The 22,335-nt window shown below is 46.6% G+C and overlaps 8 non-coding genes and 1 pseudogene across 8 annotated transcripts; all 9 read left to right on the top strand.

Annotated features, from left to right (window-relative positions):
- The first annotated feature begins 287 nt into the window (after positions 1-287).
- On the top strand, positions 288-478 carry LOC130300170 (U2 spliceosomal RNA). Its single transcript, XR_008851156.1, has one exon. It is a non-coding gene; the product is annotated as a U2 spliceosomal RNA (small nuclear RNA).
- A 2,091-nt stretch (positions 479-2,569) lies between these two features.
- LOC130300171 (U2 spliceosomal RNA) lies at positions 2,570-2,760 on the top strand. Its single transcript, XR_008851157.1, has one exon. It is a non-coding gene; the product is annotated as a U2 spliceosomal RNA (small nuclear RNA).
- A 2,099-nt stretch (positions 2,761-4,859) lies between these two features.
- LOC130300172 (U2 spliceosomal RNA) lies at positions 4,860-5,050 on the top strand. Its single transcript, XR_008851158.1, has one exon. It is a non-coding gene; the product is annotated as a U2 spliceosomal RNA (small nuclear RNA).
- Positions 5,051-7,151: 2,101 nt separating this feature from the next.
- Positions 7,152-7,342, top strand: LOC130300173 (U2 spliceosomal RNA). Its single transcript, XR_008851159.1, has one exon. It is a non-coding gene; the product is annotated as a U2 spliceosomal RNA (small nuclear RNA).
- Positions 7,343-9,437: 2,095 nt separating this feature from the next.
- On the top strand, positions 9,438-9,628 carry LOC130300174 (U2 spliceosomal RNA). The gene has a single exon (XR_008851160.1). It is a non-coding gene; the product is annotated as a U2 spliceosomal RNA (small nuclear RNA).
- Positions 9,629-11,719: 2,091 nt separating this feature from the next.
- On the top strand, positions 11,720-11,910 carry LOC130300176 (U2 spliceosomal RNA). Its single transcript, XR_008851162.1, has one exon. It is a non-coding gene; the product is annotated as a U2 spliceosomal RNA (small nuclear RNA).
- Positions 11,911-14,025: 2,115 nt separating this feature from the next.
- On the top strand, positions 14,026-14,216 carry LOC130300177 (U2 spliceosomal RNA). The gene has a single exon (XR_008851163.1). It is a non-coding gene; the product is annotated as a U2 spliceosomal RNA (small nuclear RNA).
- Positions 14,217-16,305: 2,089 nt separating this feature from the next.
- On the top strand, positions 16,306-16,496 carry LOC130300178 (U2 spliceosomal RNA). The gene has a single exon (XR_008851164.1). It is a non-coding gene; the product is annotated as a U2 spliceosomal RNA (small nuclear RNA).
- A 2,082-nt stretch (positions 16,497-18,578) lies between these two features.
- On the top strand, positions 18,579-18,796 carry LOC130300143 (U2 spliceosomal RNA; annotated as a pseudogene).
- Positions 18,797-22,335: the final 3,539 nt, after the last annotated feature.

The following is a 22,335-nucleotide window of genomic DNA, read 5'->3' on the forward strand; positions in this document are numbered from 1 at the left end:
CCTATGCAGATCCTAAGCCCAGTGTCACATGCAAGTAGGAGGAGTAAGAAGGGTTCCTGGCAAATCCGGGTTATGGATTGCATTTAAAAAGGCCCCGTGGGAGTGCAATGGGCCCCTGTCTTGCTGCTTAGCAATAATGGTATGGGTTTAGGTTCTGCTGTGTGTACTGGTGGTTGACTGCCCCCCAGCCCAGAGTGTGCATGGAAAATTGTCTGGCAGCCTCCCTGACAGCAAGCAGTGATAGTGCCCATGAAGGGCACCTTGTTGGGCCCGCCCCTTTCACGGTTATCGCTTCTCGGCCTTTTGGCTAAGATCAAGTGTAGTATCTGTTCTTATCAGTTTAATATCTGATACGTCCCCTATCTGGGGACCATATATTAAATGGATTTTTGAGAACGGGGGCCGATTTCGAAGCTTGCTTCCGTCGCCCTATGCATTGACCCGATATGGCAGTATCTTCGGGTACAGTGCACCACCCCCTTACAGGGTTAAAAAGAAAGATTCCTACTTTCATTGCTACCTGCTTGCTGGCTAGCCAGCTAGCCAGCCCTGTGGGCCTTGCTGCTGCTGCAGCCAAAAAACAAAAGGTGGTGCTGCTGCTGCTTCTGCTGCTTCTGCTTCTGCTTGTGTCTGGCCGCTGTTGGAGCGTCCAGGCACAGGACTTCTGCTGCTGCTGACTAAATGGCCTCCTTAATTGGATCATTTGAGTAGCCAGCACACCTGTGCAGGTAGGGCATGACATGATAGGCAGCTGCCTTGATAGCGGGTGGGTGCTGAATGTTCCTAATTGACAAAATAAGATTAATGCTTATGAAGAAATATAAAATCTCATCCCTTCCCCAATATCGCGCCACACCCCTACCCCTTAATTCCCTGGTTGAACTTGATGGACATATGTCTTTTTTCGACCGTACTAACTATGTAACTATGTAACATAACATGGGGGGGGGGGGGGTCTCCTGGCTGTTCACACAGGTGTGTCATTGCTGTACATTGACCATGCATTGCTTCTGTGGTATTGCAAAGGCAAAGACAAATGCTTCCAGCCATCCATTGCACTAATGGATTGGTCATCAGCTGGCTGTCTATGTCCCGCATCAATATAGACCAAAGTACAGAGGGTTAGGCTATGCTATTGTGCACCTACCTGATGCATCAGAAGGTGCGAGGCCCTTGCTAAATTCTGTGCACAGACTTTGAGATCTATACTTTAGACTGTATCTAAACCTGCTCCAACATGGACTGACATTCTGGCCTACTTTCAGCCGATGCGACTTGTCTGTCGCTGAACAGTCGCTTTTTATGTATTCAGCACCTATGTATAATGTTGTAAAAATGCTCTAGAAGCTAAAGTCGCAGAAATGTCACACATATTTGGCCTGCAACTTTCTGTGCGACAAATTCAGACAGGAAAAATCAGTATAAATCCTTAGAAAATTATCCCCCAGTGTCTCCATCTGCTGGCGGTATTGAATAAGCATTGCTGCACTGATGGGGTATGCATTAGACGAAAAAAAAGAAGAAAAAGAAGAATAATACGCCCAGAAAAGAGGCGAAAAGGAGAAAAACGTAAAAAAACGTGAAAAAAAAGTAAGAGGAAGAGAAGGGAAAAAAAGGTGGAAATGGGTTTAAAAGTGATTTCGGCGGAGAAATATATATATATATATATATATATATATATATATATATATATATACGCGCACACACACACATATATATAAACGTATTCTCCGTTGAGATATTGCAGCCGCTGCTGTGTCCAGGCCCAGGAGCCTTAGCACTGTGCTGTGATGTCACTCAATACCACTGACATCACTAGGTGTAAACAACATCTCTCCTTTGCTGTGTATGTGACTATGGAGCTGTTTGGTGATGTCGTCTATTATGGCCTTCATAGAAGCAACAGGAGATTGTTGCATCCATCTAGAACCCTCAGAACTACAGTGCTATGATGTCACTCACTTCCACAGGCCTTGCAGAGTGTAAACAACAACAACCCAGCTTTGTTGTGTATGTAACCATAGGGATTTGTGATGTCACCTAGAACCTTCACAGCAGCGACAGCTTTATGAGGAGCATCAGCACTGCTCTGCCTGAGCAGAACCATCACCGCCATAGGTTGTCAAATAACCCGGGTTTAACCCACACAGGTAAGTCCAATGGGGTGCAGGCATGTCCTCTATGCTTACAGCTTCCCGTGGGTGTTGGTTTGATACCGTTTGGGGACAGCCAAGGAGGCATCTGCAGGCAACAAAGGTAGGTGTGTGCTTGTGTGTGTGTTTCCTATGCAGATCCTAAGCCCAGTGTCACATGCAAGTAGGAGGAGTAAGAAGGGTTCCTGGCAAATCCGGGTTATGGATTGCATTTAAAAAGGCCCCGTGGGAGTGCAATGGGCCCCTGTCTTGCTGCTTAGCAATAATGGTATGGGTTTAGGTTCTGCTGTGTGTACTGGTGGTTGACTGCCCCCCAGCCCAGAGTGTGCATGGAAAATTGTCTGGCAGCCTCCCTGACAGCAAGCAGTGATAGTGCCCATGAAGGGCACCTTGTTGGGCCCGCCCCTTTCACGGTTATCGCTTCTCGGCCTTTTGGCTAAGATCAAGTGTAGTATCTGTTCTTATCAGTTTAATATCTGATACGTCCCCTATCTGGGGACCATATATTAAATGGATTTTTGAGAACGGGGGCCGATTTCGAAGCTTGCTTCCGTCGCCCTATGCATTGACCCGATATGGCAGTATCTTCGGGTACAGTGCACCACCCCCTTACAGGGTTAAAAAGAAAGATTCCTACTTTCATTGCTACCTGCTTGCTGGCTAGCCAGCTAGCCAGCCCTGTGGGCCTTGCTGCTGCTGCAGCCAAAAAACAAAAGGTGGTGCTGCTGCTGCTTCTGCTGCTTCTGCTTCTGCTTGTGTCTGGCCGCTGTTGGAGCGTCCAGGCACAGGACTTCTGCTGCTGCTGACTAAATGGCCTCCTTAATTGGATCATTTGAGTAGCCAGCACACCTGTGCAGGTAGGGCATGACATGATAGGCAGCTGCCTTGATAGCGGGTGGGTGCTGAATGTTCCTAATTGACAAAATAAGATTAATGCTTATGAAGAAATATAAAATCTCATCCCTTCCCCAATATCGCGCCACACCCCTACCCCTTAATTCCCTGGTTGAACTTGATGGACATATGTCTTTTTTCGACCGTACTAACTATGTAACTATGTAACATAACATGGGGGGGGGGGGGGTCTCCTGGCTGTTCACACAGGTGTGTCATTGCTGTACATTGACCATGCATTGCTTCTGTGGTATTGCAAAGGCAAAGACAAATGCTTCCAGCCATCCATTGCACTAATGGATTGGTCATCAGCTGGCTGTCTATGTCCCGCATCAATATAGACCAAAGTACAGAAGGTTAGGCTATGCTATTGTGCACCTACCTGATGCATCAGAAGGTGCGAGGCCCTTGCTAAATTCTGTGCACAGACTTTGAGATCTATACTTTAGACTGTATCTAAACCTGCTCCAACATGGACTGACATTCTGGCCTACTTTCAGCCGATGCGACTTGTCTGTCGCTGAACAGTCGCTTTTTATGTATTCAGCACCTATGTATAATGTTGTAAAAATGCTCTAGAAGCTAAAGTCGCAGAAATGTCACACATATTTGGCCTGCAACTTTCTGTGCGACAAATTCAGACAGGAAAAATCAGTATAAATCCTTAGAAAATTATCCCCCAGTGTCTCCATCTGCTGGCGGTATTGAATAAGCATTGCTGCACTGATGGGGTATGCATTAGACGAAAAAAAAGAAGAAAAAGAAGAATAATACGCCCAGAAAAGAGGCGAAAAGGAGAAAAACGTAAAAAAACGTGAAAAAAAAGTAAGAGGAAGAGAAGGGAAAAAAAGGTGGAAATGGGTTTAAAAGTGATTTCGGCGGAGAAATGTATATATATATATATATATATATATATATATATATATATATATATATATACGCGCACACACACACATATATATAAACGTATTCTCCGTTGAGATATTGCAGCCGCTGCTGTGTCCAGGCCCAGGAGCCTTAGCACTGTGCTGTGATGTCACTCAATACCACTGACATCACTAGGTGTAAACAACATCTCTCCTTTGCTGTGTATGTGACTATGGAGCTGTTTGGTGATGTCGTCTATTATGGCCTTCATAGAAGCAACAGGAGATTGTTGCATCCATCTAGAACCCTCAGAACTACAGTGCTATGATGTCACTCACTTCCACAGGCCTTGCAGAGTGTAAACAACAACAACCCAGCTTTGTTGTGTATGTAACCATAGGGATTTGTGATGTCACCTAGAACCTTCACAGCAGCGACAGCTTTATGAGGAGCATCAGCACTGCTCTGCCTGAGCAGAACCATCACCGCCATAGGTTGTCAAATAACCCGGGTTTAACCCACACAGGTAAGTCCAATGGGGTGCAGGCATGTCCTCTATGCTTACAGCTTCCCGTGGGTGTTGGTTTGATACCGTTTGGGGACAGCCAAGGAGGCATCTGCAGGCAACAAAGGTAGGTGTGTGCTTGTGTGTGTGTTTCCTATGCAGATCCTAAGCCCAGTGTCACATGCAAGTAGGAGGAGTAAGAAGGGTTCCTGGCAAATCCGGGTTATGGATTGCATTTAAAAAGGCCCCGTGGGAGTGCAATGGGCCCCTGTCTTGCTGCTTAGCAATAATGGTATGGGTTTAGGTTCTGCTGTGTGTACTGGTGGTTGACTGCCCCCCAGCCCAGAGTGTGCATGGAAAATTGTCTGGCAGCCTCCCTGACAGCAAGCAGTGATAGTGCCCATGAAGGGCACCTTGTTGGGCCCGCCCCTTTCACGGTTATCGCTTCTCGGCCTTTTGGCTAAGATCAAGTGTAGTATCTGTTCTTATCAGTTTAATATCTGATACGTCCCCTATCTGGGGACCATATATTAAATGGATTTTTGAGAACGGGGGCCGATTTCGAAGCTTGCTTCCGTCGCCCTATGCATTGACCCGATATGGCAGTATCTTCGGGTACAGTGCACCACCCCCTTACAGGGTTAAAAAGAAAGATTCCTACTTTCATTGCTACCTGCTTGCTGGCTAGCCAGCTAGCCAGCCCTGTGGGCCTTGCTGCTGCTGCAGCCAAAAAACAAAAGGTGGTGCTGCTGCTGCTTCTGCTGCTTCTGCTTCTGCTTGTGTCTGGCCGCTGTTGGAGCGTCCAGGCACAGGACTTCTGCTGCTGCTGACTAAATGGCCTCCTTAATTGGATCATTTGAGTAGCCAGCACACCTGTGCAGGTAGGGCATGACATGATAGGCAGCTGCCTTGATAGCGGGTGGGTGCTGAATGTTCCTAATTGACAAAATAAGATTAATGTTTATGAAGAAATATAAAATCTCATCCCTTCCCCAATATCGCGCCACACCCCTACCCCTTAATTCCCTGGTTGAACTTGATGGACATATGTCTTTTTTCGACCGTACTAACTATGTAACTATGTAACATAACATGGGGGGGGGGGGGGTGTCTCCTGGCTGTTCACACAGGTGTGTCATTGCTGTACATTGACCATGCATTGCTTCTGTGGTATTGCAAAGGCAAAGACAAATGCTTCCAGCCATCCATTGCACTAATGGATTGGTCATCAGCTGGCTGTCTATGTCCCGCATCAATATAGACCAAAGTACAGAGGGTTAGGCTATGCTATTGTGCACCTACCTGATGCATCAGAAGGTGCGAGGCCCTTGCTAAATTCTGTGCACAGACTTTGAGATCTATACTTTAGACTGTATCTAAACCTGCTCCAACATGGACTGACATTCTGGCCTACTTTCAGCCGATGCGACTTGTCTGTCGCTGAACAGTCGCTTTTTATGTATTCAGCACCTATGTATAATGTTGTAAAAATGCTCTAGAAGCTAAAGTCGCAGAAATGTCACACATATTTGGCCTGCAACTTTCTGTGCGACAAATTCAGACAGGAAAAATCAGTATAAATCCTTAGAAAATTATCCCCCAGTGTCTCCATCTGCTGGCGGTATTGAATAAGCATTGCTGCACTGATGGGGTATGCATTAGACGAAAAAAAAGAAGAAAAAGAAGAATAATACGCCCAGAAAAGAGGCGAAAAGGAGAAAAACGTAAAAAAACGTGAAAAAAAAGTAAGAGGAAGAGAAGGGAAAAAAAGGTGGAAATGGGTTTAAAAGTGATTTCGGCGGAGAAATATATATATATATATATATATATATATATATATATATATATATATATATATACGCGCACACACACACACATATATAAACGTATTCTCCGTTGAGATATTGCAGCCGCTGCTGTGTCCAGGCCCAGGAGCCTTAGCACTGTGCTGTGATGTCACTCAATACCACTGACATCACTAGGTGTAAACAACATCTCTCCTTTGCTGTGTATGTGACTATGGAGCTGTTTGGTGATGTCGTCTATTATGGCCTTCATAGAAGCAACAGGAGATTGTTGCATCCATCTAGAACCCTCAGAACTACAGTGCTATGATGTCACTCACTTCCACAGGCCTTGCAGAGTGTAAACAACAACAACCCAGCTTTGTTGTGTATGTAACCATAGGGATTTGTGATGTCACCTAGAACCTTCACAGCAGCGACAGCTTTATGAGGAGCATCAGCACTGCTCTGCCTGAGCAGAACCATCACCGCCATAGGTTGTCAAATAACCCGGGTTTAACCCACACAGGTAAGTCCAATGGGGTGCAGGCATGTCCTCTATGCTTACAGCTTCCCGTGGGTGTTGGTTTGATACCGTTTGGGGACAGCCAAGGAGGCATCTGCAGGCAACAAAGGTAGGTGTGTGCTTGTGTGTGTGTTTCCTATGCAGATCCTAAGCCCAGTGTCACATGCAAGTAGGAGGAGTAAGAAGGGTTCCTGGCAAATCCGGGTTATGGATTGCATTTAAAAAGGCCCCGTGGGAGTGCAATGGGCCCCTGTCTTGCTGCTTAGCAATAATGGTATGGGTTTAGGTTCTGCTGTGTGTACTGGTGGTTGACTGCCCCCCAGCCCAGAGTGTGCATGGAAAATTATCTGGCAGCCTCCCTGACAGCAAGCAGTGATAGTGCCCATGAAGGGCACCTTGTTGGGCCCGCCCCTTTCACGGTTATCGCTTCTCGGCCTTTTGGCTAAGATCAAGTGTAGTATCTGTTCTTATCAGTTTAATATCTGATACGTCCCCTATCTGGGGACCATATATTAAATGGATTTTTGAGAACGGGGGCCGATTTCGAAGCTTGCTTCCGTCGCCCTATGCATTGACCCGATATGGCAGTATCTTCGGGTACAGTGCACCACCCCCTTACAGGGTTAAAAAGAAAGATTCCTACTTTCATTGCTACCTGCTTGCTGGCTAGCCAGCTAGCCAGCCCTGTGGGCCTTGCTGCTGCTGCAGCCAAAAAACAAAAGGTGGTGCTGCTGCTGCTTCTGCTGCTTCTGCTTCTGCTTGTGTCTGGCCGCTGTTGGAGCGTCCAGGCACAGGACTTCTGCTGCTGCTGACTAAATGGCCTCCTTAATTGGATCATTTGAGTAGCCAGCACACCTTTGCAGGTAGGGCATGACATGATAGGCAGCTGCCTTGATAGCGGGTGGGTGCTGAATGTTCCTAATTGACAAAATAAGATTAATGCTTATGAAGAAATATAAAATCTCATCCCTTCCCCAATATCGCGCCACACCCCTACCCCTTAATTCCCTGGTTGAACTTGATGGACATATGTCTTTTTTCGACCGTACTAACTATGTAACTATGTAACATAACATTGGGGGGGGGGGGGGGGGTCTCCTGGCTGTTCACACAGGTGTGTCATTGCTGTACATTGACCATGCATTGCTTCTGTGGTATTGCAAAGGCAAAGACAAATGCTTCCAGCCATCCATTGCACTAATGGATTGGTCATCAGCTGGCTGTCTATGTCCCGCATCAATATAGACCAAAGTACAGAGGGTTAGGCTATGCTATTGTGCACCTACCTGATGCATCAGAAGGTGCGAGGCCCTTGCTAAATTCTGTGCACAGACTTTGAGATCTATACTTTAGACTGTATCTAAACCTGCTCCAACATGGACTGACATTCTGGCCTACTTTCAGCCGATGCGACTTGTCTGTCGCTGAACAGTCGCTTTTTATGTATTCAGCACCTATGTATAATGTTGTAAAAATGCTCTAGAAGCTAAAGTCGCAGAAATGTCACACATATTTGGCCTGCAACTTTCTGTGCGACAAATTCAGACAGGAAAAATCAGTATAAATCCTTAGAAAATTATCCCCCAGTGTCTCCATCTGCTGGCGGTATTGAATAAGCATTGCTGCACTGATGGGGTATGCATTAGACGAAAAAAAAGAAGAAAAAGAAGAATAATACGCCCAGAAAAGAGGCGAAAAGGAGAAAAACGTAAAAAAACGTGAAAAAAAAGTAAGAGGAAGAGAAGGGGAAAAAAGGTGGAAATGGGTTTAAAAGTGATTTCGGCGGAGAAATATATATATATATATATATATATATATATATATATATATATATACGCGCACACACACACATATATATAAACGTATTCTCCGTTGAGATATTGCAGCCGTTGCTGTGTCCAGGCCCAGGAGCCTTAGCACTGTGCTGTGATGTCACTCAATACCACTGACATCACTAGGTGTAAACAACATCTCTCCTTTGCTGTGTATGTGACTATGGAGCTGTTTGGTGATGTCGTCTATTATGGCCTTCATAGAAGCAACAGGAGATTGTTGCATCCATCTAGAACCCTCAGAACTACAGTGCTATGATGTCACTCACTTCCACAGGCCTTGCAGAGTGTAAACAACAACAACCCAGCTTTGTTGTGTATGTAACCATAGGGATTTGTGATGTCACCTAGAACCTTCACAGCAGCGACAGCTTTATGAGGAGCATCAGCACTGCTCTGCCTGAGCAGAACCATCACCGCCATAGGTTGTCAAATAACCCGGGTTTAACCCACACAGGTAAGTCCAATGGGGTGCAGGCATGTCCTCTATGCTTACAGCTTCCCGTGGGTGTTGGTTTGATACCGTTTGGGGACAGCCAAGGAGGCATCTGCAGGCAACAAAGGTAGGTGTGTGCTTGTGTGTGTGTTTCCTATGCAGATCCTAAGCCCAGTGTCACATGCAAGTAGGAGGAGTAAGAAGGGTTCCTGGCAAATCCGGGTTATGGATTGCATTTAAAAAGGCCCCGTGGGAGTGCAATGGGCCCCTGTCTTGCTGCTTAGCAATAATGGTATGGGTTTAGGTTCTGCTGTGTGTACTGGTGGTTGACTGCCCCCCAGCCCAGAGTGTGCATGGAAAATTGTCTGGCAGCCTCCCTGACAGCAAGCAGTGATAGTGCCCATGAAGGGCACCTTGTTGGGCCCGCCCCTTTCACGGTTATCGCTTCTCGGCCTTTTGGCTAAGATCAAGTGTAGTATCTGTTCTTATCAGTTTAATATCTGATACGTCCCCTATCTGGGGACCATATATTAAATGGATTTTTGAGAACGGGGGCCGATTTCGAAGCTTGCTTCCGTCGCCCTATGCATTGACCCGATATGGCAGTATCTTCGGGTACAGTGCACCACCCCCTTACAGGGTTAAAAAGAAAGATTCCTACTTTCATTGCTACCTGCTTGCTGGCTAGCCAGCTAGCCAGCCCTGTGGGCCTTGCTGCTGCTGCAGCCAAAAAACAAAAGGTGGTGCTGCTGCTGCTGCTTCTGCTGCTTCTGCTTCTGCTTGTGTCTGGCCGCTGTTGGAGCGTCCAGGCACAGGACTTCTGCTGCTGCTGACTAAATGGCCTCCTTAATTGGATCATTTGAGTAGCCAGCACACCTGTGCAGGTAGGGCATGACATGATAGGCAGCTGCCTTGATAGCGGGTGGGTGCTGAATGTTCCTAATTGACAAAATAAGATTAATGCTTATGAAGAAATATAAAATCTCATCCCTTCCCCAATATCGCGCCACACCCCTACCCCTTAATTCCCTGGTTGAACTTGATGGACATATGTCTTTTTTCGACCGTACTAACTATGTAACTATGTAACATAACATGGGGGGGGGGGGGTCTCCTGGCTGTTCACACAGGTGTGTCATTGCTGTACATTGACCATGCATTGCTTCTGTGGTATTGCAAAGGCAAAGACAAATGCTTCCAGCCATCCATTGCACTAATGGATTGGTCATCAGCTGGCTGTCTATGTCCCGCATCAATATAGACCAAAGTACAGAGGGTTAGGCTATGCTATTGTGCACCTACCTGATGCATCAGAAGGTGCGAGGCCCTTGCTAAATTCTGTGCACAGACTTTGAGATCTATACTTTAGACTGTATCTAAACCTGCTCCAACATGGACTGACATTCTGGCCTACTTTCAGCCGATGCGACTTGTCTGTCGCTGAACAGTCGCTTTTTATGTATTCAGCACCTATGTATAATGTTGTAAAAATGCTCTAGAAGCTAAAGTCGCAGAAATGTCACACATATTTGGCCTGCAACTTTCTGTGCGACAAATTCAGACAGGAAAAATCAGTATAAATCCTTAGAAAATTATCCCCCAGTGTCTCCATCTGCTGGCGGTATTGAATAAGCATTGCTGCACTGATGGGGTATGCATTAGACGAAAAAAAAGAAGAAAAAGAAGAATAATACGCCCAGAAAAGAGGCGAAAAGGAGAAAAACGTAAAAAAACGTGAAAAAAAAGTAAGAGGAAGAGAAGGGGAAAAAAGGTGGAAATGGGTTTAAAAGTGATTTCGGCGGAGAAATATATATATATATATATATATATATATATATATATATATATACGCGCACACACACACATATATATAAACGTATTCTCCGTTGAGATATTGCAGCCGCTGCTGTGTCCAGGCCCAGGAGCCTTAGCACTGTGCTGTGATGTCACTCAATACCACTGACATCACTAGGTGTAAACAACATCTCTCCTTTGCTGTGTATGTGACTATGGAGCTGTTTGGTGATGTCGTCTATTATGGCCTTCATAGAAGCAACAGGAGATTGTTGCATCCATCTAGAACCCTCAGAACTACAGTGCTATGATGTCACTCACTTCCACAGGCCTTGCAGAGTGTAAACAACAACAACCCAGCTTTGTTGTGTATGTAACCATAGGGATTTGTGATGTCACCTAGAACCTTCACAGCAGCGACAGCTTTATGAGGAGCATCAGCACTGCTCTGCCTGAGCAGAACCATCACCGCCATAGGTTGTCAAATAACCCGGGTTTAACCCACACAGGTAAGTCCAATGGGGTGCAGGCATGTCCTCTATGCTTACAGCTTCCCGTGGGTGTTGGTTTGATACCGTTTGGGGACAGCCAAGGAGGCATCTGCAGGCAACAAAGGTAGGTGTGTGCTTGTGTGTGTGTTTCCTATGCAGATCCTAAGCCCAGTGTCACATGCAAGTAGGAGGAGTAAGAAGGGTTCCTGGCAAATCCGGGTTATGGATTGCATTTAAAAAGGCCCCGTGGGAGTGCAATGGGCCCCTGTCTTGCTGCTTAGCAATAATGGTATGGGTTTAGGTTCTGCTGTGTGTACTGGTGGTTGACTGCCCCCCAGCCCAGAGTGTGCATGGAAAATTGTCTGGCAGCCTCCCTGACAGCAAGCAGTGATAGTGCCCATGAAGGGCACCTTGTTGGGCCCGCCCCTTTCACGGTTATCGCTTCTCGGCCTTTTGGCTAAGATCAAGTGTAGTATCTGTTCTTATCAGTTTAATATCTGATACGTCCCCTATCTGGGGACCATATATTAAATGGATTTTTGAGAACGGGGGCCGATTTCGAAGCTTGCTTCCGTCGCCCTATGCATTGACCCGATATGGCAGTATCTTCGGGTACAGTGCACCACCCCCTTACAGGGTTAAAAAGAAAGATTCCTACTTTCATTGCTACCTGCTTGCTGGCTAGCCAGCTAGCCAGCCCTGTGGGCCTTGCTGCTGCTGCAGCCAAAAAACAAAAGGTGGTGGTGCTGCTGCTGCTGCTTCTGCTGCTTCTGCTTCTGCTTGTGTCTGGCCGCTGTTGGAGCGTCCAGGCACAGGACTTCTGCTGCTGCTGACTAAATGGCCTCCTTAATTGGATCATTTGAGTAGCCAGCACACCTGTGCAGGTAGGGCATGACATGATAGGCAGCTGCCTTGATAGCGGGTGGGTGCTGAATGTTCCTAATTGACAAAATAAGATTAATGCTTATGAAGAAATATAAAATCTCATCCCTTCCCCAATATCGCGCCACACCCCTACCCCTTAATTCCCTGGTTGAACTTGATGGACATATGTCTTTTTTCGACCGTACTAACTATGTAACTATGTAACATAACATGGGGGGGGGGGGGGGGGGTCTCCTGGCTGTTCACACAGGTGTGTCATTGCTGTACATTGACCATGCATTGCTTCTGTGGTATTGCAAAGGCAAAGACAAATGCTTCCAGCCATCCATTGCACTAATGGATTGGTCATCAGCTGGCTGTCTATGTCCCGCATCAATATAGACCAAAGTACAGAGGGTTAGGCTATGCTATTGTGCACCTACCTGATGCATCAGAAGGTGCGAGGCCCTTGCTAAATTCTGTGCACAGACTTTGAGATCTATACTTTAGACTGTATCTAAACCTGCTCCAACATGGACTGACATTCTGGCCTACTTTCAGCCGATGCGACTTGTCTGTCGCTGAACAGTCGCTTTTTATGTATTCAGCACCTATGTATAATGTTGTAAAAATGCTCTAGAAGCTAAAGTCGCAGAAATGTCACACATATTTGGCCTGCAACTTTCTGTGCGACAAATTCAGACAGGAAAAATCAGTATAAATCCTTAGAAAATTATCCCCCAGTGTCTCCATCTGCTGGCGGTATTGAATAAGCATTGCTGCACTGATGGGGTATGCATTAGACGAAAAAAAAGAAGAAAAAGAAGAATAATACGCCCAGAAAAGAGGCGAAAAGGAGAAAAACGTAAAAAAACGTGAAAAAAAAGTAAGAGGAAGAGAAGGGAAAAAAAGGTGGAAATGGGTTTAAAAGTGATTTCGGCGGAGAAATATATATATATATATATATATATATATATATATATATATATATATATATATATATATACGCGCACACACACACATATATATAAACGTATTCTCCGTTGAGATATTGCAGCCGCTGCTGTGTCCAGGCCCAGGAGCCTTAGCACTGTGCTGTGATGTCACTCAATACCACTGACATCACTAGGTGTAAACAACATCTCTCCTTTGCTGTGTATGTGACTATGGAGCTGTTTGGTGATGTCGTCTATTATGGCCTTCATAGAAGCAACAGGAGATTGTTGCATCCATCTAGAACCCTCAGAACTACAGTGCTATGATGTCACTCACTTCCACAGGCCTTGCAGAGTGTAAACAACAACAACCAAGCTTTGTTGTGTATGTAACCATAGGGATTTGTGATGTCACCTAGAACCTTCACAGCAGCGACAGCTTTATGAGGAGCATCAGCACTGCTCTGCCTGAGCAGAACCATCACCGCCATAGGTTGTCAAATAACCCGGATTTAACCCACACAGGTAAGTCCAATGGGGTGCAGGCATGTCCTCTATGCTTACAGCTTCCCGTGGGTGTTGGTTTGATACCGTTTGGGGACAGCCAAGGAGGCATCTGCAGGCAACAAAGGTAGGTGTGTGCTTGTGTGTGTGTTTCCTATGCAGATCCTAAGCCCAGTGTCACATGCAAGTAGGAGGAGTAAGAAGGGTTCCTGGCAAATCCGGGTTATGGATTGCATTTAAAAAGGCCCCGTGAGAGTGCAATGGGCCCCTGTCTTGCTGCTTAGCAATAATGGTATGGGTTTAGGTTCTGCTGTGTGTACTGGTGGTTGACTGCCCCCCAGCCCAGAGTGTGCATGGAAAATTGTCTGGCAGCCTCCCTGACAGCAAGCAGTGATAGTGCCCATGAAGGGCACCTTGTTGGGCCCGCCCCTTTCACGGTTATCGCTTCTCGGCCTTTTGGCTAAGATCAAGTGTAGTATCTGTTCTTATCAGTTTAATATCTGATACGTCCCCTATCTGGGGACCATATATTAAATGGATTTTTGAGAACGGGGGCCGATTTCGAAGCTTGCTTCCGTCGCCCTATGCATTGACCCGATATGGCAGTATCTTCGGGTACAGTGCACCACCCCCTTACAGGGTTAAAAAGAAAGATTCCTACTTTCATTGCTACCTGCTTGCTGGCTAGCCAGCTAGCCAGCCCTGTGGGCCTTGCTGCTGCTGCAGCCAAAAAACAAAAGGTGGTGCTGCTGCTGCTTCTGCTGCTTCTGCTTCTGCTTGTGTCTGGCCGCTGTTGGAGCGTCCAGTCACAGGACTTCTGCTGCTGCTGACTAAATGGCCTCCTTAATTGGATCATTTGAGTAGCCAGCACACCTGTGCAGGTAGGGCATGACATGATAGGCAGCTGCCTTGATAGCGGGTGGGTGCTGAATGTTCCTAATTGACAAAATAAGATTAATGCTTATGAAGAAATATAAAATCTCATCCCTTCCCCAATATCGCGCCACACCCCTACCCCTTAATTCCCTGGTTGAACTTGATGGACATATGTCTTTTTTCGACCGTACTAACTATGTAACTATGTAACATAACATGGGGGGGGGGGGGGGGGGGGTCTCCTGGCTGTTCACACAGGTGTGTCATTGCTGTACATTGACCATGCATTGCTTCTGTGGTATTGCAAAGGCAAAGACAAATGCTTCCAGCCATCCATTGCACTAATGGATTGGTCATCAGCTGGCTGTCTATGTCCCGCATCAATATAGACCAAAGTACAGAGGGTTAGGCTATGCTATTGTGCACCTACCTGATGCATCAGAAGGTGCGAGGCCCTTGCTAAATTCTGTGCACAGACTTTGAGATCTATACTTTAGACTGTATCTAAACCTGCTCCAACATGGACTGACATTCTGGCCTACTTTCAGCCGATGCGACTTGTCTGTCGCTGAACAGTCGCTTTTTATGTATTCAGCACCTATGTATAATGTTGTAAAAATGCTCTAGAAGCTAAAGTCGCAGAAATGTCACACATATTTGGCCTGCAACTTTCTGTGCGACAAATTCAGACAGGAAAAATCAGTATAAATCCTTAGAAAATTATCCCCCAGTGTCTCCATCTGCTGGCGGTATTGAATAAGCATTGCTGCACTGATGGGGTATGCATTAGACGAAAAAAAAGAAGAAAAAGAAGAATAATACGCCCAGAAAAGAGGCGAAAAGGAGAAAAACGTAAAAAAACTTGAAAAAAAAGTAAGAGGAAGAGAAGGGAAAAAAAGGTGGAAATGGGTTTAAAAGTGATTTCGGCGGAGAAATATATATATATATATATATATATATATATATATATACGCGCACACACACACATATATATAAACGTATTCTCCGTTGAGATATTGCAGCCGCTGCTGTGTCCAGGCCCAGGAGCCTTAGCACTGTGCTGTGATGTCACTCAATACCACTGACATCACTAGGTGTAAACAACATCTCTTCTTTGCTGTGTATGTGACTATGGAGCTGTTTGGTGATGTCGTCTATTATGGCCTTCATAGAAGCAACAGGAGATTGTTGCATCCATCTAGAACCCTCAGAACTACAGTGCTATGATGTCACTCACTTCCACAGGCCTTGCAGAGTGTAAACAACAACAACCCAGCTTTGTTGTGTATGTAACCATAGGGATTTGTGATGTCACCTAGAACCTTCACAGCAGCGACAGCTTTATGAGGAGCATCAGCACTGCTCTGCCTGAGCAGAACCATCACCGCCATAGGTTGTCAAATAACCCGGGTTTAACCCACACAGGTAAGTCCAATGGGGTGCAGGCATGTCCTCTATGCTTACAGCTTCCCGTGGGTGTTGGTTTGATACCGTTTGGGGACAGCCAAGGAGGCATCTGCAGGCAACAAAGGTAGGTGTGTGCTTGTGTGTGTGTTTCCTATGCAGATCCTAAGCCCAGTGTCACATGCAAGTAGGAGGAGTAAGAAGGGTTCCTGGCAAATCCGGGTTATGGATTGCATTTAAAAAGGCCCCGTGGGAGTGCAATGGGCCCCTGTCTTGCTGCTTAGCAATAATGGTATGGGTTTAGGTTCTGCTGTGTGTACTGGTGGTTGACTGCCCCCCAGCCCAGAGTGTGCATGGAAAATTGTCTGGCAGCCTCCCTGACAGCAAGCAGTGATAGTGCCCATGAAGGGCACCTTGTTGGGCCCGCCCCTTTCACGGTTATCGCTTCTCGGCCTTTTGGCTAAGATCAAGTGTAGTATCTGTTCTTATCAGTTTAATATCTGATACGTCCCCTATCTGGGGACCATATATTAAATGGATTTTTGAGAACGGGGGCCGATTTCGAAGCTTGCTTCCGTCGCCCTATGCATTGACCCGATATGGCAGTATCTTCGGGTACAGTGCACCACCCCCTTACAGGGTTAAAAAGAAAGATTCCTACTTTCATTGCTACCTGCTTGCTGGCTAGCCAGCTAGCCAGCCCTGTGGGCCTTGCTGCTGCTGCTGCAGCCAAAAAACAAAAGGTGGTGCTGCTGCTGCTTCTGCTGCTTCTGCTTGTGTCTGGCCGCTGTTGGAGCGTCCAGGCACAGGACTTCTGCTGCTGCTGACTAAATGGCCTCCTTAATTGGATCATTTGAGTAGCCAGCACACCTGTGCAGGTAGGGCATGACATGATAGGCAGCTGCCTTGATAGCGGGTGGGTGCTGAATGTTCCTAATTGACAAAATAAGATTAATGCTTATGAAGAAATATAAAATCTCATCCCTTCCCCAATATCGCGCCACACCCCTACCCCTTAATTCCCTGGTTGAACTTGATGGACATATGTCTTTTTTCGACCGTACTAACTATGTAACTATGTAACATAACATGGGGGGGGGGGGGGGGGGTCTCCTGGCTGTTCACACAGGTGTGTCATTGCTGTACATTGACCATGCATTGCTTCTGTGGTATTGCAAAGGCAAAGACAAATGCTTCCAGCCATCCATTGCACTAATGGATTGGTCATCAGCTGGCTGTCTATGTCCCGCATCAATATAGACCAAAGTACAGAGGGTTAGGCTATGCTATTGTGCACCTACCTGATGCATCAGAAGGTGCGAGGCCCTTGCTAAATTCTGTGCACAGACTTTGAGATCTATACTTTAGACTGTATCTAAACCTGCTCCAACATGGACTGACATTCTGGCCTACTTTCAGCCGATGCGACTTGTCTGTCGCTGAACAGTCGCTTTTTATGTATTCAGCACCTATGTATAATGTTGTAAAAATGCTCTAGAAGCTAAAGTCGCAGAAATGTCACACATATTTGGCCTGCAACTTTCTGTGCGACAAATTCAGACAGGAAAAATCAGTATAAATCCTTAGAAAATTATCCCCCAGTGTCTCCATCTGCTGGCGGTATTGAATAAGCATTGCTGCACTGATGGGGTATGCATTAGACGAAAAAAAAGAAGAAAAAGAAGAATAATACGGCCAGAAAAGAGGCGAAAAGGAGAAAAACGTAAAAAAACGTGAAAAAAAAGTAAGAGGAAGAGAAGGGAAAAAAAGGTGGAAATGGGTTTAAAAGTGATTTCGGCGGAGAAATATATATATATATATATATATATATATATATATACGCGCACACACACACATATATATAAACGTATTCTCCGTTGAGATATTGCAGCCGCTGCTGTGTCCAGGCCCAGGAGCCTTAGCACTGTGCTGTGATGTCACTCAATACCACTGACATCACTAGGTGTAAACAACATCTCTCCTTTGCTGTGTATGTGACTATGGAGCTGTTTGGTGATGTCGTCTATTATGGCCTTCATAGAAGCAACAGGAGATTGTTGCATCCATCTAGAACCCTCAGAACTACAGTGCTATGATGTCACTCACTTCCACAGGCCTTGCAGAGTGTAAACAACAACAACCCAGCTTTGTTGTGTATGTAACCATAGGGATTTGTGATGTCACCTAGAACCTTCACAGCAGCGACAGCTTTATGAGGAGCATCAGCACTGCTCTGCCTGAGCAGAACCATCACCGCCATAGGTTGTCAAATAACCCGGGTTTAACCCACACAGGTAAGTCCAATGGGGTGCAGGCATGTCCTCTATGCTTACAGCTTCCCGTGGGTGTTGGTTTGATACCGTTTGGGGACAGCCAAGGAGGCATCTGCAGGCAACAAAGGTAGGTGTGTGCTTGTGTGTGTGTTTCCTATGCAGATCCTAAGCCCAGTGTCACATGCAAGTAGGAGGAGTAAGAAGGGTTCCTGGCAAATCCGGGTTATGGATTGCATTTAAAAAGGCCCCGTGGGAGTGCAATGGGCCCCTGTCTTGCTGCTTAGCAATAATGGTATGGGTTTAGGTTCTGCTGTGTGTACTGGTGGTTGACTGCCCCCCAGCCCAGAGTGTGCATGGAAAATTGTCTGGCAGCCTCCCTGACAGCAAGCAGTGATAGTGCCCATGAAGGGCACCTTGTTGGGCCCGCCCCTTTCACGGTTATCGCTTCTCGGCCTTTTGGCTAAGATCAAGTGTAGTATCTGCATTTGGTCTGGTCGGAAGGTGTCTGTGGTACCCCGCTTCTCGGCCTTGGGGGATTGTCTCTCCTTACGGAGGGACTTCACCCCCTTGCTGCTATTGGGGAGCGGGCTTAGTCCACGGACAACGGGTTGCGATCCCCCTGTCTCTGGGACCTTGTGTCTCAGAAGGCATTTTCGGTACGTTGAGCGTTACCTGTAGCTTCGGAAGCACCTAGGGTACCCCCGACCTCTGCCTTGGGTAAGGGTTCCGCTTTTATAGCGGGATTCCGAGCCCCTGCTGCTATTGGGGAAGGGGCTTAGTCCCTGGGTGTGGAAGATGCCGTTCTCCTGGGCTTTCCCCTCTGGGGAAATGTCGATGCGAAATACCATCCGCATAGAGGTGTCGGAGAGCCATCGTCAGTTGAAGAACCTCCGCTTCATTGCGGAGGTGATTCTTCTTGACTACTTCCGCCTCAATAGGGAGGACATCCTGTGTCTAAATGACCAGGAAAGCCGTGGCCTGTATACCGTCACCTTCACGGCCACGGCGTGTTGCGATAACATCTATGCAACCTTGTCTGGTGCGGACCAGAGGGACGATCGACTCGACGGTCTTTCGTTCCAGTTCCTCTATGGTGAGGAACATATACCGTTGGTGGTGGCTATGCACAGCCCTCATGTGACCACGGAGGATATAGCCACTTTTCTTCGGCGATACTGCGAAGAGGTGCGATTCGCAAACAAAATCTTGAACTCCGTGCGGTTCTGGAACGGCAAGAGGAAGTTCTGGGTCAAGCTCCGTAAGGATCCCGGTGGTATTGGGGGTCTTTGCCATCCGCCCCCAAATTTTGCCATCGGGAGAGTTCGGGGCTTCCTGTTCTATCCTCAAATGCCTATGTATTGCCGAAATTGCTTGAGGTTTGGCCACACCCAGGAGACCTGCGGCGCGGAGCGTGTGATTCGCTGCAATAGGTGTGGCCAAGAAGGTCACATAGCCTCAAGATGTAGCCATACGATAAGGTGCAACCTCTGCGGAGAGGAAAATCACGATTTTAATTCCTGTCCCCATAAAGCAAAAACTACGATGGGTGGGTCAAGGCTGGGCCCACCCAAAGAGGGGACAGGACAAAAGACGTCCTTTTTTAAGATGCCCAAACCCCAGATGGCAGGTACTGATGGGTCCAGGCCCAAGACCTCTGGTGCTCCATCGGGGGGCCCACCGGTGGTAGTGCTAGGGGGAGGCCATGGGATTCCACGAAGCCCGGGCGGGTGATCGAGTTTACTGCCCGGGAAATTGAAAGACGTCGATCGACTTCCTACCTGGCTCAAGAGCCCGCCGAAACTTCTGAAGGGGGCTCACCTGTGGCGGGTGGCAGCCGACGGGCCTCGGTGGGGGCAAAAGTGGACCCAAAATTGCAGCATAAGCCAGGTACTGGCTTGGCCCAGGGTCGCCCTGCTCCGGACGAAGAGGCCCCGGTGAAAGCCCGCCGGAAGGGGAGCCAGGTGGCCAGGTCTGAGCCCGGTCCTGTTACTCCGCCTATACAGGACAGGGCCAAGAAGACAAGTGGCGCCAAACCAGGGTTTGCTGCCCCGCCAGCAGTGGACCCGGTGGGTAAAACTGGCCATCGTCGATCGATGGGGAAGTTGGAGCAACAGTCCTCAGCAACGCTTGCTGGGGAACAAGCGATGAAAACTTCCCAAGGTAGCGGCAAAGGTTCCGGAAAAGAGGCCTCACAGGCCCCTGTGCAGCAGTTCCAGTCGTCAAATGATGAAAGAAGACGCAGATCCATCAGCCGGGGGCCAGAGATTACATCGAGTGAGAGCAACACAGAGGATATGGACAGCAGTGTGACATTTAAAAGACAAAGAGAAGAAGAAGAGGAAGACATTCAAAGGAAAGCGGCGTGCCGTAGTTCGGACGAGAGCGAGCTCAGGGTCGGGGCATCATCGATCTCAAGCTCCGACCCTCAGAACATCAAGGAGCTGATGACCCCGCAGGCGGGGGATGACGGTACGCAGCTTATTATTGACTTTGATTCTCCAAGCACGGACTCTCCATAAACTATGCCTATCCCTGTAAAAATTGCCTCACTCAATGTGAGGTCCTTAAAGAGCCCTGATCGCAGGGCTGCTTTATTTTCTTATCTAGAGACATGTGACTTTGACCTTTGCCTGCTACAAGAATGTGGAATCCCTAGTAAAATGGACTATAAAGACTTAAAAGAAGACTGGAAGCTGGGCCCATCCATATGGTCCGGTGCAAATGACTGTCGTTCTGTGGGTGTTGGGCTGCTCTGCCGAGGCCAGTCCTTTTCTATTCATACAGTAACTGAGATTGTGCCTGGCAGAGCTCTTTTAATTCATCTATATTTTAATGGACTTTTAATTCGTGTTTTAAATGTGTATGCCCCTCCTGATAAACAGGAGCGGGCAGAACTATTTGAAATTTTACCACTGTTTTGTGTTGGGTCTTCCCCCCTGCTGGTGGGAGGTGATTTTAACTGCATACGTGATGGGGAACACCGGCAGGGTGGGGATATTAATCGTAAAGACCGCACTTCTTACCTGCTTAAAAATTTTATTGATGATTTTAATTTGAAAGATTGCTGGAAGGATCTCTTGCCGGAGGACCCAGGCGCCACATGGTCCAATGGAAGAGTGAGCTCCAGAATCGATTTTATTTTTTCCTCTAGAGCTTTTAAACCCCTGAAATGCACGCTCGAGCAGAATATCTTCTCTGATCATAAGCTCCTCTTGGTGGGCCTGGAGCTAGAGGGGGAGCAAAAAGCAAAAAGGGGCCTCTGGAGATTAAACACCACACTCCTAGAGGACCCTGAGATAAAAGAGGAGTTTGTGCGGACCTACCAATGCTGGCAATCACAAAGAAAACCCCACGAGCCTATGCTGCACTGGTGGGAGGGCACCAAATCTAAAATCAGATTTTTTTTTATCAAAAGCAGGTAAGAAGAAGGCAAAAATGGAAAAACAGTGGTTTTATGTTCTTAACATGCGTTTAAATGTACTTTTTAAATTGAAAGAAGCTGGTATGGATGTAGAAAATGATATTTTAAACCTTAAAACTGAAATAAAACATGCCATAGAAAAGAAAGGGAAACAAATCATTTTTAACTCACATGTGCAGCACCTGGAGGAGGGCGAGAAATGTTCCCGTTTCTTTTTTAAAAAAGTGATGAATAGGAGGGATATCATCCAAAACCTTGAGGGTGAATCCACTCCAAAAGGCATGTTAGATGCAGTTTTTAACTTCTACCAGCTTCTTTTTAATAAGAAAGATCTTAATCCATCCTTTTTAGAACATGTTCTTAATTCCCTTGATTTTAAGCTAGATGTTTTAGACCAGGAGGTTTTATCCCGTGATCTTAACTTAGATGAACTTTTATTTGTTTTTAAAAGTTTTTCTAGTGGGAAGGCCCCTGGGGAAGATGGTTTACCCATCGAATTTTATTTAGCTTTTTGGGATATTTTAAAGGATGATATGGTTTTATTGTATAAAGAAACTTTTATTGTTAATGAACTTCCCCCTTCCTGGAGGAGGGGGATTGTATCATTACTTTTTAAAAAGGGTGAAAAGGATATGCTAAAAAATTGGCGCCCCATCACACTTTTAAATGTCGATTATAAAGTTTTAGCCAAGTTATTAGCTGTCCGTTTTAAACCTTTTATTCATAAATTAATTCACCCAAATCAGGTTTGTGGGGTACCTGGAAGGTCTATAGCT

This window comes from Hyla sarda, unplaced genomic scaffold (genome assembly GCF_029499605.1).
Source record: "Hyla sarda isolate aHylSar1 unplaced genomic scaffold, aHylSar1.hap1 scaffold_107, whole genome shotgun sequence".
NCBI classification, from domain to species: Eukaryota; Metazoa; Chordata; class Amphibia; order Anura; family Hylidae; genus Hyla; species Hyla sarda.